Genomic DNA, 15222 nt, shown 5'->3' on the forward strand with positions numbered 1-15222 from the left:
TAGAAACTGAATAACCTGAATAATAATTGCTGTGTGTATCTCACAATCAAAGTAATGTGAAGTGTAAATGATACAACAAATATGAAATGTGTGTGTGCACTATAAACTGAATATAAAAGACATGCTTTTAGAAGTATTGGGAACACAAAGACGAAATTATCTTAAGCAGCAAGGTGTGTGAGGGTGAGTGTCACAAGCGCTTTACAAAAAGAAGTGGGCGCTGCTGAAATTGTGACAGCAAGAGTGGGGTACGCGTCCTCTCAGGTCTGATTCCCGTGTTTTATGTAGGTGGGCAGGGAGAGCAAAGTGGGACAGAAAAGGAATTACAGCGATCACAGAGCCTTCAAAGAAAAGTGTTTAATAATTGCACGTATCGCTCCAAAACAGCTTTAAGACTTATTAGTGAGAGTGCTTTTGCTGTTGCTGCATTTAAGCTTTATTGCCTTTACAGCACAAGGCAGCTTTAATGAAGGTCATGAAGATTTGTTTTCTTAATGTGAATCATGGACATTAAATTAGAAAAAGACACATTAAAGTGACATTCTAACTAAAAGGATTTCTGCCAGGCATTTTATACTAGACTAGACATAGTGGACAGTGATGGTGGAAAAGTTCATTTCTCTAAATGAGCCTTTCATGCTGAATCCAACTCTGTGGCCATAATTGAATCCCTTGTGCCTAGTTAAGACCCTCTTTCATGTAGATTATGCCATGTTCATTATGAATCCGAATTGTACATTGCAGTATTTTACAACCGCTCCCCCACAGTTACAAAGTAGGTTATGACCTGTTGTTGTACAGTAATACATGCACAGAATTAATGGGGGAATAATCGATGCAAATAAGGTAGAACTCAGTCTGGGAGATAGGAGAAAGTAATATTCATACTTGTGCTTATGTAAAACCTGCGTTTATGTAACGCCTGTATAAATACCATCCAGACACTTACAGCATTGTATTACATTTAACAGAATCAAACAAGAGCTCATCAACACCCACAGTTCACACGCACCTTTAGCAGCAACTTGTCAAAATCGTTACCTGCTCACAGTATCTGTGGTGTCAGATGGTGGAAAGGTGGAAACCCTCCAAGGACCCCAGAGAACTGACTCACACACACACACACACACACACACACACACACACACACACACACCTAAATGCTGGTGTGTTCCACTCCAGCTCTGTGCACTTTCATCCTATAGATACAACATAATTGACTTTGCAGAGCCTCCTAAGACCTGCCCCGCACGGTGTAATGCACAACAAGCAATACCGGCTTTAAAAGCTTATTTTCGTATTGGCAAAGTACACCTGGGGGAATTCATTTGGAATAGGAAGAAAATAAACGAGGCAATTTAAAGCAGAGTGGGCACACTAAGATTAATGGCTTCCTAAGAAACTCAGAACAATTGATCATAATGGAACAAAGAACGTCAGGTGACGTTATCAATGCCAGAGAGGGACTGAGTGATTACACGTAATGTGTGAGTATTGCCAAAACAGAGTGTGATTATGGAACAATTGAGTGGAAGATGAAAGAAATACACCGAATTAGCCAGAAAGCATGATGTGTCTCTGATTCAGAAAAATTCCACCACCACTGCCTACTTATTTCCACTTCCATCCTGTCCTGTCTCATGTTGTTCTTTCCTGCCCGGTCCTGTCCTCTGCGAGAACAGCAGTCGATACACAGGCCAGTGTGTGTAGCAGATGTGACAATGCTATATGGTCCAGTAATTCCCTGGGGTTCAGTATGGAGAGAGTGTAGGACAAAAGACAGACACGCTGAGAGAATATTTCCAGTGACAGCTCACTGCTGTGGCGGAATACAGTTTGACTCTATTAGCTGCACGCTATTACTATATCTGTGAAGCAGAAATACAAAACCCACAACAAAATGTTCCTTAAATCAGTCCCATGGGAGTATTAAACTGGGCTACAGCTGTATGGAGCTATAAAAATACCCAACACACACACATGTACCCATTCAAACTGCACACACACATATTCATAGGCTTTAACTCAAGGACAAATACTGCAAAATCTTTGCAAGGAAATGGCACAGACCACCTTCTGTCTGACATTTAGAGTGACATCATCAAATAACCTTGAGAAGTAATTTCATGTTTAAATAAAAATTATCCTCCTCTATGATTTTTAATGAACTTCTAATTGTTATTTGTGGAACTGACAGAGTCTCATTGTTGTGCTCATTAAGAGGAAATGAGAGAGAAGAGCTGTTTCCCCTGACTCTGCAGGCTTTTCATTATTACATACAGAGAGATTCCCCCCAGGGGAAAGATCTGGAGGATTGCCGTAAGCCACGAAAACAGAAGCCAGCCAAATTGCAACACATCCGCCATTATGAAGAACTGAAATAGCTCTAACTTTACAATTCCTGAACACAACTTCAAGTTAATTCTTGCACAGATGGCTCAGAGTGCAACAACTGGATTTTAGATGCACTGATTACAGGGGCTTAATCAGGAAACACTACTATGCACTTGGGAGCTTTTAAAAAGGACCTCAGTGAGAGCCTAAAAATGTAAATCTCATGACATGAAAACAAGAGTAATACATCATATGATGACAGAGATATAGCACAGTGGGTGATCATGTACCGTTAGCTAAAGCCATGTAATAGTCTCACCTCATTAACTTCTCTGTTTGCTGATGTAATCCAGCTTCATGGCTGCTGAGCATCCTGTTTCAAGCCAGCAGGGTCAGGTGGCCATGTAGCTGGTAATTTTTACCACAATTTAGGGTTGTAATGAGGCAGTGTAGATCTGATTGAAGTGGAGAGCAGGTGTAAAGAACACTCTTTCCACAAAATATCTTGGATGGAAAATGCACATTTAATACTTTCATCGCATTCCCTGTCTAACATCAAACCTCACTTTAAACAGATGCTCTCCAAAAACAGGTGATGATCCCGTTTGATACCAAATACTACATGTATTTGAGGGTTTCTTCCAGTGTTGTAGTCAAGACTACCTAAATCGAGACCATGTCATGACTAGGTCCAGACAAGACTGAGATGAGACAAGACTTTGTGGAGTTGAGACCAAGTCAAGACTAGACCAGTCCCACACTGCATGACATACTTACAATAAAATATGAGACACGCAAACCATAGGCACAGGTATCATGATAAATGTCTTGATAAAATACTCAAAAGGCATTGTAGAGGTGAATTTTCATGTTTGGGATTTTCCCTCTGTTTTCTTTGAGCAAACAAATACAAACACTAAGGAGCTGAAATCAACTTAACCATCTTTGTTCAGCACTCCCAGTTAAGTAACATCTTGCGAAATTTGACCAGTCTTGAAATAAAATCCTGAGTCCTCTATGTCAGAGACATAGTGGTTGAGTCCTAGACTTGGACCTTCAAAAAGTGGTCTTGAGGCAAAGACTGATCTTGAGTACTACAACACTGGTTTCTTCAGGCTTTCTCTTCTCCTCTTGGTACTAGATTAAAAATGTTACTGGTTTAGGAACAAAGCAGTGTAATAGTCATAAGTATAAAGTTAAGAACAAAGGGTCTTCCTGTCTGTAGAGCCAATTACACCCCATTACATGGTAGGTAGACGAACTGTAATGGGGCCTGACAGGCATTGACATGGTCCTCACTTTGTCAGCCATGTCTAACAGCATTTATTAGTATCTTGTTGACTTTTGTCTCTCAGTGTTACCTTTTATGTCAATGGACGTGCAAGGTAAGTGAAACTGTCACTAGTGGACGGTCTGTTTGTGGCTGTATATCTGCCATAAAATCCACCCTAAAGCCTGAATCCTGCGCTCATCTCTGTGTGTCTGACTAGTTTGTCTGTGGCCTGCTTTCACTGTATTTGAGGCCTGGGGTCTTCAGTTTGGAGCTCTGGGACAAGTTTATAAAGTAAAAGCTGCCATTGAACAAGTTACTTGATACCAGGAATGTAAGGATTTTATGTTTTCCTAGAAATGTTTTGACTCTGCATCTGCACTTCCCTCCTTTTGTTGAAACTGAAGGCAACCTGCTGCACAGTTGCCTTTGAAGTCTCTGTTTTCATAACATTTTAATGTACTTTCTGTTATATCATGTATTTAGAGTGAAAGGCAAGTGTTTATTGTATGAAATCATGGGACATGGAATGTGGTGTCATTATTTCATCGCTGAAGGGAACACTTAGGCTAACTTAATTAATAAACAATAACAAGAACATTGTGTCTCATATACTTGCCCACATGGATTAGCTCATTCAACTGCAATAACAATGTCCAATAACAAATGTGAAATAAGCTCTTCTAAGACATTAAGTGTGAGTCATTTATATTAAAGTATGAAGAACAGAGGTGCAGATGAAATCACATTCGCACTGTTTGTTGTGCAGAGGTTCTCTTGGAGTTGGTCCCACATGATGACTTGATTTGGGAATGGGGTTGCAGGAAAATTGTAAAACAGAAATATTTAATAGAGTTGACTTGGCATGCCTTCATTTTCTATACCAACTATCCAAAAGTGTGGAAATATAGCACAAATCTGTACTCTACACGAATCCGGCGACTGCTTTGTGAGCTGCCTGCCGATAGGATGTGGATTTTTTTAACGATCTCAGCTAATGATGACAAACTTTGCATAAAATGTAGATATTATTGACTGTCTGCCAAATAACAGTTAAGTTTCCAATGGTTAACAAAAATAATCCCTACTAAAACAAATAGTTGCTGATGTTTCTTTAACAAGTGTGTTAACTTGTGGCTTCAAGCTGAACACGTTTGTAGTTGCTCGTAGTAACTTAAGTAAATGGTTGCTGTAGATAAACAGATGAGTATGTACATAAAAGTAAAACTGAAGGCTTTTACGAGGACATCTGCATGTTCTCTTTGTGTTTTCAACAGCTGCCATCACCACAAGCAACCCTTACGCATTCCACTGAGCTTCACCAGTCGGTTAACACTCACTTGTTAAACCGAAACACCGAACGACATTGTACGTTTTCTGTTTGTGATGCCAATCCGGTGATGTTTACTTTGTGGTTGTTTCACAATAATGTCACAGTTGGTTGAGCTGGTTTATTCTGTGGGACCCCTAGACAGTAAGGTTAGCCCCTTACGTTAGCTGCGTTAGCTGAGCAGTCTTAACTTAGCTGAGGTTATTTTTTGCACAATCAGTTTTTTTTTTTAAGTTTAAGTTTGCCACTACTGTTGCATAGATTCTTCCCATCCAACCATCCATTCAATTTTTGTAGCTGCTTATCCTCATAAGAGTCATGGAGGGGGGTGGATCCAATGCCAGCTGACATTGGACGAGACGTGGGATACACCCTGGACAGGACTATCACAAACACATAGAGACAACCATTCATGCTTACATTTACACCTATGGGAAATTTAAAGACTCGTGCTAACACAGGGAGAACATGCAAACAGAAGGGCCTCAGACAGCTTGTGGGTTTGAACCTGAAACCGTCTTGCTGTGAGGCGTCAGTGCTAACCCCTGCATCACTGCGCTGTCTGCAGGTTCACCCTGATATTTTAAAAAATTAAGGTTACGTTGAAAGTTAATTGTTCACTTCTGAGGATGGCTTGCACTCACATGTGGGATTTTAGGGAGATACCAATGCAGTAATGGCGTCTTGTTTGCTTCTGGTGCTTCCCCAGATTTGTCTGTTACTTAGATTCACATAACTTTGGTTCATGAAAATGTGTGGGCCTGAAAATGGGGTCATGGGCTCGAAAAAGTAAAAGTTAAGAAACCCTTATTGAGGGATTTCTATTGTGCAGTAGGACAAAGAAGCTTTAGCTACTGTATCAAACAATGTTTACGGGAAGGGGGAAGTCGCAAAAATAGCACAGGGGATGTTCACTCCTAAATCTGTGCTGCATTGAGGTCTCCCAGTCCATCCAGCCAAGTTTAGCCCAAGCGAGGCCCTCGGCGCACGCTCCACCTGACCCAATTATATCCAGTCTGAGGGGAAAGATAGCCCACTTTGATCTACACGAGACCGCCAGCCAAGCTCAAGCTGACTGGTCTGGCACTTAATGCTACTTTCTGCAAGACATTTTTCCAGGACAGATGTGTTTGAGTGCTGCTTAAAGAGTCAAACTGTGTGTGCGATCACACAGTATGTGTGAAGACACATGCACACGTGCTTGGAACATCAGGTGAGCGGCGTGTAACCTATGAAGTGGCCCCTTTTTCTTAAAAAAGATCGTCCTTGGCGAGGTGGAGATGGGGAGGATGGAGCTGGAACACAGATCAAAGGAGCAGGATGTTTATTGTGAAATGGAGAGCTGGGAGTAATTATTTTTAATCATCCACTTAATTACTGATTAGCAGGGTTATCATTTTTTGCTTGATTAACATCAGATATGCAATTGACTAACAGGCGTCTGTTTGTGTTGGATAGGAGAATTACTCCCCCCACTGAGGGAAATGCCAGAATCGTTGGGTGTATAGAGGATGAATGTATTGCTGGTGTTGTTATCTTCCTGTAAAATTAATGAAGGGTGCCATGATTGTCAGTTAAGCATTTGCATTTCATCAGATTCTATCAAGCACGGATTTAATTACCACTTGAAAATGCCAAGCCCTGTCACTGCAAGAGGAAGGCATACAAATGAGTTAAATTCCCCAATACATATTATTTTTTAAAAATGTTTTAGAGACATTAAAACTTGAAGGATTTGTCCACTTTGGAGCAAACTTTAATGAGTGTTGATGCTATACACAGTACCCATTTATCATACCCCAGCTTAGCCCTTCCCCCTTAAATTCCTACGTCAGAGCACCACCCCCAGACCTGATGGCTAGTGATGCACCATTCATATAAAAACCAAGTGCCCTCTCCCCCCCAGTTTAGTGACTCACCCCATCCATCCTGTGTTGGAGTAGGTCTAGAGTGTTCTTGATGGTTCCTCGTCACTGGCTATGTGAAAGAGGCTGAAGGGTGGAGACCCAGTGAAAGAGAGGGATATAGAGGACAGAACTTGGCCGCTCCACTTTTGCAGGACGTAAAAGTGGGACAATCTGTTCCTTGGATGATCTCCAATTCTACTTTCCGGGGACCGATACACTGAAAATATATCTATACACATGCTCTGTCCTACATAGGGAGCGAGTGAGTGAGTGAGAGTGAGAGGTAGAGGGAGAGAGATTGATAAAAAAGAGAAAATATTAGTACGAGTTGAACTGACTGTCCGTAAGGTGTTTATAGTACATTGTGCTGGGACTGGATATTCATTTGAGACTGGCCAAAAGAAGAGGAGAAGCCCCAGCAGCACACAGGCAACCCTGTCTACAGCGAACACATAGATAATATATGTAGTGACAGTAAAATATTTTAACAGAAGATAATTCATATTGTAATTTATGATTTAAAAGGCAGCAAAAAAGGATATGACACATTCAAATCAGTCCGACAGATCCAACATTATTTTTCATTGTGCATAATTGGCATTGCAGTAAACTTGAGTTTGACTTATTAGCCAAAACATGCATAATGTTTTGTTTATACAGAACCCCAAGGACTTAAGCAACCAAGTAAGCCTCAAAGTCATTATTGCATCTTTGCCGCGCTTTGCAAAAAGCAAGATGTAGAGAAAAGGCAAAGACGAATAGAGAGGAGAGAAATCAGTGACCTCTTGCTGCAAATCTTTCCATCCATATATCTCAGCTTTCCAGGTGCTCAAGCAGTGTATCCATCTCTGTCCTCGTTATCATGATTAATCAGTTCCTGATTCTTCATGTTACTCTCACTCCATTTCCTTGCTTTCTATGGGCTCATGTTGGCCCAGATCTATCGAAATCCTCTCTCTGACTCTCCACATGGCTTCTAATCATCAGAAGTCAAGCTGCTCTCTTGGTCTCCCATGGGCAGACCCACTCGCCAACTTCTGAAATCTTCAGATGTCCCTTTTTTCCACTCATACATTGCATGACTGTTGAATTTTTATCCAGGTTTTGAGATAGGGGCTCATAAGATCAGGAATAAAGCAATCTTATGACAAAATTACATACAGTCTGTGTGTACACAAGGATGGGTTCACATTTTTTTTAAGTTTGTCATAAAACAGTCAAGTGCCAGTATAAGCATTTATTTGCCTTCGTGCCAGCGATAGCTGCAGCTGGGGGCATTATGTTTTCAGGTTATCCGTCAGTCTGTCCATTTGTACACACTGTCTGTCCGGTCCATTCTCGTAAACGCGATATCTCCAGAACACCTTGAAGGAATTTCATCAAATTTGGCACAAACATCCATTTGGACTCAAAGCTGTACTAAGTAGATTTTTGTGGTCAAAGGTCAAGGTCACTGTGACCTTGTCTGTCTCATTTTTGTGAACGCGATATCTCAAGAACACCGTGAGGGAATTGAATCAAATTTGGCACAAATGTCCACTTGGACTGAGGAATAAACTGAGCTCATTGTGACCTCACAAAACATGTTTTTGGCCGTAACTCTAATAAAATCTAATAATTTGCTAATTATGACAGAACTTCACACAAATGTCTAATAGGATAAAATGATGAAGTGATGACATTCTAAATCCAGAAGGTCAAAGGTCAGCTTCACTGTGACATCATAATATTCTGCATTATACACTTTTCAGACCATTACTGAACGTCATATCTCAGGACCAGAAGGGGAGACATTTGGTCAGATACTGAATTGGTGACACTAATCTTGAAACTGTGCTGATTGTATAGAGCTTTTGTGCTGCCGGGGGCAAGATGTATGTAAAGCATCCATGTTTTCACAGACATGAATGTAAACTGTAAGAGAACTTGCCTGGTGCACAGAGGCATACAACTGCGGGGTGGTAATTCTAGTTTTGGTCTCTGTAATCATTCCCTTTCATTTCTCCTTCATAGTGGCCATTAAGAGATCCCTTACTAATGCACTTTGATGTACTATAAGCGATGGGATACAACATCCAGTCTTCACTCTGCAGCTCAACAAGAAAACACTGTGATACAATAAGCATCGTGAGGCTTTCATAATCCAAGGATTATAAAACTTATAAAATCTTAAATTACTGCTAAATCCGTTGCATCACATGTTTGTAGACTGACATTAGTAAATTGCGGTCGTAGACAAGCGCACTGTGCTCGGATTTTTGTCACACAGCAGCTTAAACTACTGGACTTTGAGATGTGTCACAGTTACAGCCATGTAAATAAAGCTGATGAGGTGTGAGCAACACATTTGACTCTTGAACTTGCACTTGCACACCACAATTTAGTGGTTGCGTTCTGGCTGTTATCTGTCGTGATGGCCTGAATTTTCTGCAGAGCTGCTCCATAGTCTTGAAATTAGCTACTATAGAAAAATAAGTAATTTACCTGTAGTGCTTTTTATCAGTCTACATTTTTTGGTGTGAGTTGCTGGGTGCTAGAGACGTCTGCCTTCTCTCAAATATAATGGAACTAGATGGCACTTGTGGTGCTCAAGGCACCAAAAAAATACATTTGAAAAACTCAACAGCAATGTCTCTTTCAAGAAATCACGACCTGGTTGCTCTAGATAACCCACAGTATAATGCCATCTACTTCCATTATATTTGAGAGAAGGCAGACATCTCTACAGCTGATATCTCCAACACTCAGCAACTCACACCAAAACAATTGATTTTGATTTTGGTGTGAACTGTCACTTTAAATCATGTTGTGTGTTAAGTAAAGTCCTTGCTGACAACCATACTCAAGAGGTTCAGAGTGCCCTGACCATTTTCCTCTGACCTCAGAATGTAAGAGCAAAACACGGCTAATAAATCATTTTGAAAACAGTTCAAGTGAGTGCCTGAAAAAATATGAGCTTGAATGTAAGACAGTGAAAAATGAGTTTTCTGCCTCTGACATAAGATGCAAAAAGACTGTTTCTGTCAGGAGAGTGAAATTCATTCCTCTCTACCACTGCCGTTCTCCCAAGAGAAAGAAAAGTCAAGAATAGTTGGAGGGCTGATGGCCAGCACAGGGACAGGGGAGCCAAACAGCTGGCAAAAAGGAACTGACTAAGTCTGAGCTATTGTCGTGGCAGAGCGTAGGAGTTGAGTGACATGGCGGGGAAGGCAAAGACGAGACGACTTGTGACGTCCATAATGAGTTGTACAGGCTGAGGAGGGCGTTTCAGGAGGTGTGATTGGAGTTGCCACAGTTAGAATGTGACATCAAATAGCACTTCATTTTAAACATAACAAGATTTATCCTTTCATCCTGTTTTTATCCCCATGTTACTGTAGATTTTGGCTCAGTTCTCCGCTCGCTGTCTCATTCCTCTTCCAGTCACGGCTGTCCTCTCACCCCCCTTTTTTCTCTCAATCTGATTACTCTGCTTTATGCAAACTACAACTCTCTCCGTCATTCTCTCTTGTGTATTCCCCTTTCGCTTTTACATCCCAATTATTAGGCTCCCGTCTACTCTCCGCCTGTCCTTCTAGTTCCTTATCTTGCCCAGTGCAGACTCAATGTTGTTCAATATTTGATGAGACTTTGTTCATAAATCAACCTCCTCTATTCCCCTCTGGTGTACTTGAATGATAGTGTTAATCTCCAAAGCTTGTTAGCTTTTGATTAGAGAGGTATTTGGGCTTAAAGGTGATACATAAATTTTAAACATGTAAATCATACATACAGCAACGGCCAGTGGTTTGTCTTGTATTGTGCTATTACCGACAAATACAGGCCATTGGTAACAGCTAAACTCTCTTATGGCTATTGAAAGACACTGAGACCCTTAAATTTAATGCCAGCACTAGAATACCTTAATGAAAAAAGTTTTATATGTGCCAGCCACACACTTTCTCCAAAACATTTGTTTATTCTTTTATAACATCATGTTCCCCTAATGCGTTGTTAGTGGTTAGATACTTTTTTTCTCAAGCAGTTATAATTTTTTCTCAGACCATCCTTCAGTTTTCTCCTCTTCCTGTCCTCTCTGGCTCACTTGCTCTGACAGACATTGTGTTTGTGTTGAAGTGGCCCACCCTGTCACTCTCAGAGCATCTGGGGGAATCGACCACGGCCAGGCCTCTTCCCTCTGTGGTATCGTTCTTTCGTCCAGAAATGCTCAACTACCAGACTTCCTTTTGGCCAGTGAGACATAAACAGACCAGGCTTGGATTATTTTGCATACATCCGGTCAGTCATCCAAACACTGGTGACTTTATAACTATGGCATTTAAAATTTGGTTGTCTTGAAAGTTACAGGAACTCTCAATTGTATTGTTCCACTGCATTAAACAAACTGCAATGGTGCAAAGCTGCTGGACTTGGCGAGGTTTTGAAGAGATGCTGACTAACTTATTGGTCAATCTCTCTTTATTTCTTCATATTTTCTACAAGGTCTAAATATTGATTCATCCCATGTTCCTAAACCCAGCGGTGTTGTACATGTATACACTTTACAAGCTCAGAGTTCAGTTTGCACAGATTAAACTGGACTAGTTCACCCTCATAGTTCACAGTTTGATTTTTGAGTCCACAGTGCCAAAAAAGAGCTAGTTTACATTCATGTCACCCATATTTTTACACTAAAATCTTGTGACCATCATTCACTCAGATATTTCTCAACACTGGTTGGGTCCTTCAACTTCATGTGTTTCAAATTCATTGCTAATGTGGCTGACGTTCAGGCTTGCTTTTTCAGACCCAGCGGGCACAATTTGCATATAAATGTGAGGTTTTTTTCATTGGAGTCTGTACTGATTTGTTTACAGAAGTCCTTCAAATATCCATATGAACTGGCTTCAGTGGTACTGGTAGCTGCATTAGCTGAAATGCCATTAGCACTAGCCATGCTGGTGGTGTGTTGTGTCATCACGCAGGTAGCGGTAAATCCTCGGGTGCTGCAAAACGAGCATTGTTAACAGTTGCTAAAGTGAACAGCACTAATGTTCAAGTTCATAAGTTGCAAACTAAAGCATTCAGTTCACAGTTCACCAAAATATGAGCATTTTCAATAAATGCGCTTTTTCAAGGCTTATTTATGGTTTTGCGCTTGACAGTTTTGAAGAGTGCTGCTCAACAGAAATGAAAGAGCAGCGTGACATTTTCAAATTATGACTCAGTCGTCTCCATAGTAGCCAGAGACCCCCTATTTTTAAGGACCAAGTCTGCTTTCTTTGAAGCATAGTCTGCACAAGCAGCTGTTTAAAATCACAGAAATATCCTGCTGTTTATGTGTTTTTAACTGATTAAACATGTATTCTATCAGTCAACCCCCAGTCTGTCTGTGAGTGCCAGATTGTCCTCACTCGCTAAGGTGGGCTGAGAGGTAAAATCAATAAATCAGTAAATACAAACAGTGGCTGACATGAAACCTATTTTTGTTCAGTGAATATCTGCTGTCAGTCAGCCTGGTGAAGGCGGTATGTCTGGCTGCTGTCCTCCCAGCTCCTGTAGAGCTGCTGCTGACAGACAGCTGCTTCTGTGGACAGAGAAGCAGTGTGGATTGTACACTACTATCGCGATGGGGACGATAGCACCACTAGTCACAATGTGTGATAAAATATGAGGTTGTCCGTGACATCATAAAATTCTCCAGGTGTGTGATATGAAAGAAGAGCGTAGTGCAACACTTTTTCTGTCGAAAATTCGTAATTTCTATTGAGTGACGCTCACAAGTGTTGAGCACCTAACCATAAATAAGGCTTTAGCATGTTCATGCACAACACTTAAACCCAGACCCTAAAATTAATGATATCCTCATTCAAGTGGTTCTCAATCTGATGGTCAAGACCCCTAGTGGGGTCAAAATAAATCAAGGGGGGTTGCAAGGAATGAAGAAAAAACATATTTCTGCAATCCAGAGATTAACTCATGTTTTCAGACTTTTCTTAGTGCATTGCTTTTTTATGATCTGTGAACAGATTGCAGGGGGTCGCAAGCCGAAAAGGTTGTCATAACCCATAACCAAAATTTGGAGCCTCCTTTTAATGCCTTACTTTACATACCTTAGGTTTTTTTAGGATATTTGGTCCTCACAAAGAAGAGCAAAGGCATTGCAGACACACATTTTAAACTGTACAGCAATCAGTAGTCCTCTTGTTACAGTATTTTGAATATGGATATATTATATGACCTCTTCATCTGTTGATCTCTGGCTATTGACCAGCTTCTTCATCTCTACATATTATTTATGTCAATTACAGGCCACTGTAAGCTGTGCCAGACACCTGTCGATGTCCTTGGTCACCAATAGAGGTTGATAAGTCAAAAGTCATAGATCACTTAAGGCCCCGTTAACCTTCATCAGCACCATGTTCTCTACATATTTTACTAAAAACAGATTGACTCTGCATGTTGGTAATCTGTGACTGAATGAGCTTAGATCTGTGTCCTAATTTCATCTGAAATTTTATTGAGTTCCGTCTGTCCTGATACCCATCTATTTCAGACTCCCAACTCATATGATATTCAGAGCACCAAACTGCCAATGAGAGAGTGGGAGATTCCCTGCGTCATTCACCATCATTAAGGCGGCTGTTGGCAATGGTCCAGATCTGCATGATGGCAAAGCCCCTGTAGCCAGACTTCACCACAGAAAAACCAGGACAGACATATGGAGGCGCCAGTATGCCAAATCTGAAACACACTGAAGCAATGAAACTATCTTAAAGCAAAAATCCACCCTAAGACACTTTTGAAAGTAGCTGGTAGTTGGTGAAGCAAGTTGTATTTGTGGGTCCATTTTATTGTTTGATAATACTTTCCACTCCTCGCAGAAAATTGGCCAAATGGAGAAGACCTGACATCATGTCTGTCATTACATGAAAATTACCTTGTCTGTGAAGTTTTGTGGCTGGAAATACTTAGGCTATCTAAATCTTAAAGTGATGATTTGATTTAATAAAATGGGTAGTTTGGATTTTTTGAAGTGGGGTTGTATTAGATACTTATTGTATTGTCCGCGTGTTACCTACAGGAGATGATGGTCGGTTCACCCACAGTTTGGAGAAGCAGACAGGAATATTTGAATATTTTCAACACTTTACCTTGACGTCAGTCAGCCCTCTCTGACAGAAAACTGAAACCATTATAGTACTCTCTTTAAATCCACCATATAGGCTACCGCTGATAAAAACAGTATTATTACCCGACACAGTACAGGAGTTGCTAGTCTACTGCTGCCTAGATTGATTAGTTTGTGTTATTTTATACCTTTGGTCTCTTAAAGGGTTCATTCGGATTCACCAGTTTCCCAAAATAACACAAACAGTCTAACAGATAGAGGCAGTGGCAGACCAGTAACCCCAGTGTCCTATGAGGTAAAATTACTGTTTTGGTCAAAGGAGTGTGGTGGATTTGAAGAGAGCGATGCAACAACTTCAATTCCCTGAGGGGAAGGGCTGCCTGACAGCAAGATTATGCAGTAAAAATATTGTAGATAAAGCGTATACTTTAACTGATAATAATTTTTTGTGAGGCCCAGGCCGTTTCAAACTGAGGGCATACTGACCTTCATGTACTAGGTAATACACTGACAATGGATAAGTGCCCCATACAACCCCACTTTAAAAAATCAGAACTATCCCTTTGAGGAGCATAACTGTGGATTTTCTCTGCTGGAAAAAACTCCTGCACATTTGCTGCATACTTTAAATTAAATTGAATTTGGCATATTCTTGAACTGTGTTGACATCTGCACACAGTGAATACCAGTATTCTCTGTTGTGACTTTATAGAAAGGGGTTCACAGAGTTATCTGTATACCTTTGCAGAGTACAGGCCTCTTAAATCTGGAATGTGGACAAATGTGAAGTTATCCAGATAATGTGCTTAATGGAACAAGCTCCTTGGTCTGTTCATTTAATGGCATCCAGGCAGGTGGAAAAGGTTAGAAGATGAAGAAACAGAGCGTAGCAGATGCGACAAGCAAGCTTCTCAAAGCAATAAATAAACCTGTTGGTATTAGAGCTAATAGACGTAGACTGAACATATGGCCCCAAATGATTTACAGACATTGTATGTAATCAAACAGTTCTCACCAATTGCAGGTGACGATGTGTTGGAGGGTATAAAAAAATCACTGTAGCATGTGTGAAATATTGTGAAGTTCACCTGGCCATAGGCTTTCTACACAGCAACGATCAATACACATTCCCTACGATTTTTTATTGCGAAGCCATGACCTTGCTTGTGCAAGTAAACCGATTTGTATTTGAGTATACTGCCAGCTGCATTGTTCTAATTATGGCTGTTACAGCTGCACAAAACTTTGTGCAACAAGTTTATTGTGTCAG

At 40.7% G+C, this 15222-nt stretch overlaps 1 protein-coding gene across 1 annotated transcript in view; it reads left to right on the plus strand.

Moving 5' to 3' along the window:
- The window catches only part of LOC117247254 (SH3 and multiple ankyrin repeat domains protein 1-like), a 57051-nt gene that overhangs the window by 183 nt on the left and 41646 nt on the right, over positions 1-15222 (plus strand). The window lies entirely within an intron of this gene.

This window comes from Epinephelus lanceolatus, chromosome 21, assembly GCF_041903045.1.
Source record: "Epinephelus lanceolatus isolate andai-2023 chromosome 21, ASM4190304v1, whole genome shotgun sequence".
Classification (NCBI taxonomy): Eukaryota; Metazoa; Chordata; class Actinopteri; order Perciformes; family Serranidae; genus Epinephelus; species Epinephelus lanceolatus.